The sequence below is a fragment of the Octodon degus genome, unplaced genomic scaffold, assembly GCF_000260255.1.
Source record: "Octodon degus isolate 3935 unplaced genomic scaffold, OctDeg1.0 scaffold00145, whole genome shotgun sequence".
Lineage (NCBI taxonomy): Eukaryota > Metazoa > Chordata > Mammalia > Rodentia > Octodontidae > Octodon > Octodon degus.
Genome location: NW_004524721.1, coordinates 2,358,444 through 2,360,607, shown reverse-complemented (window position 1 = coordinate 2,360,607; position 2,164 = coordinate 2,358,444).

The window sequence follows — 2,164 nt, the reverse complement described above, 5'->3', positions numbered from 1 at the left end:
ACTGTGATTAACTTTGCATGAGTACTAAGTTACTTACTAAAAGTACTAAGTGATTGTGTCCTCTGCCTGTGAATTTGTACATATTTATTGTTAGGAAGCAGCAACCTGAGGATATTGGTTGCTCCAAATGTTGGTTATTATTTTAGTTTAAGCTCTACATTACAAAATACTTAAAATCCTTGGTTTTACTGGATACATGTGCTTCAAAAGACAAGCAATTTTCATCCCTGTCCAAAGTCCCAGTCCAAGGTACACACCATGGTGCAGAATGGGACCCCAGAAAGAAGCCAACCTTGATGAAGCTTTTGAGTTGTATCACCACCTCAGAGCAGATTTGTTTGATCCTGATATTAAGATATTTGGAAGAGAATCACATTTCAAATGTATGAAGGAAATAACTATACAGTATTGAACCAGTGTCAGTGTGTAATGGAATTGTCTTTCCTGAAACAGAATGATGGTTATACTTCTTTTAGTTTTAGCTGAATATAGGCTTTTTAAAAAAATCCACAATTTTTTGTCTATTTCATGCAATTGGCTTGCAAAATGTTCTGGAATGTGATGTGCAATGGCAGCTTCCAAAGAGACTGAAGATTTAAATTTCTAAATAGACACATAATTATAGCTAAACTACCTGCATATATCAGAGACAAAACTTCTGTGAGAGGGGTCCTAGAAAGCATGCATAATCAGAGGGAGCATGTCAGTTAAGGATGTTGATAGAAGGGCAATAAAGCTGGACTATGATCTCTTCTTTGTTATAATGCTGTTTTTATCAGTACATGTCTATACTACATAATGTTTACATTTCTTATGGGGAGCTGCTGTTTGTACATAATATATCTTAATTTCTTTTTTCATCCCCTTCCCATCTCTCCACCCATTTCTTGATCCCTTCCTTTTTTTTTTTTTGGCATGTTTGCAGTATGTAGTGTTTACATTCCTTGTATAGTTGATATATGAACACAACACATCTTAGTTCCTTTGTTCATTCTCTCTTCCTCTCCACTCTCCACATCTTCATTTTATTCCTTTTTGAGAAGAATATATCTCCATAAGCCCCTTTTAGTGGCCCCTTGGTTGGACTCTTTAACATGAATATTAAAAAGTTTATGTTGTTCATGAGGGTACTGATTTTCAATGAATTTATATAATTTACTAGAAGAACTCTGATGATCACATAATGTGTGTGATTTATGTGGTACAAATTTGTAAAGAATTTCATACATATAGCAAATCATTAGCCTTAAAAAAAAAACTGGTCTGATATCTAATCACATTTCTGAAGACCTAGATAAGAGTGTTTAAACTTCCAGGGACATAGGAGGAACTTCCTATTTCCATTTCTAATCTTTGTTTTCCATTTCAGCCAAAAAGTTGATGCACTAAAAAGTTGAGCCTAAATAGTTAATTCACTTGGGAGTGATAACAGCCATGGTATTGTAGTTTGAACAAGTTTTACCAAAACCATGCTGTACTCTGGAAGATAATGTGTGCACACAGTGGACTTCGGAGTAGTGAGAACAGCGCTCATCTGAATGTGCAGAAGAGGGACATCTCAAAGGCAGAAGGTTGGGGTGTGCAAGGCTAGAGAAGAGGAACAGCTCCATGCTATAAAGGCCTATATAAAGTTAGCTCTGTAAAGTAGTCTTGAATAACAGGCACATGCAAAATAAAATTCAAGAAAAAAGTGAATTTACTCTACAATTATCATTTTTTGAAATGATTTTTGAGATGGGGTCTCACTGTGCACTCCAGCTTAGCCTTGAACTCGTGCATGAACTCAAGGTTGAAGTGATTCTTACTACTTTATGAACACAGGGTAGAGGGGAGACAGATATAGGTCGAGGACAGGTATCAAGTCATGAAGCTGAGGTTATATCACAAAACAGCAGGAAGATGATAAATATTAGGAGTTCTAGAGCTGGCCTCTTAAGCTAGATAGAATCACATAAAAGGTATGTTTTAAAAAGCGTCAGAACTCCATCTGATCATTCAGGATTGTGTTTAATAGATCTTAAGTGATATTTTAATTAAATAAAAAATTAGTGACAGAAATTCATTATTTGAACTCTCTAGCTTTCATGTGACAACTTGGACAATGAGTATAAAAGAAGTTTTATCAGAAACAAGCTGTATTTGTTGGAGGTAAGGGAGCAGGCTG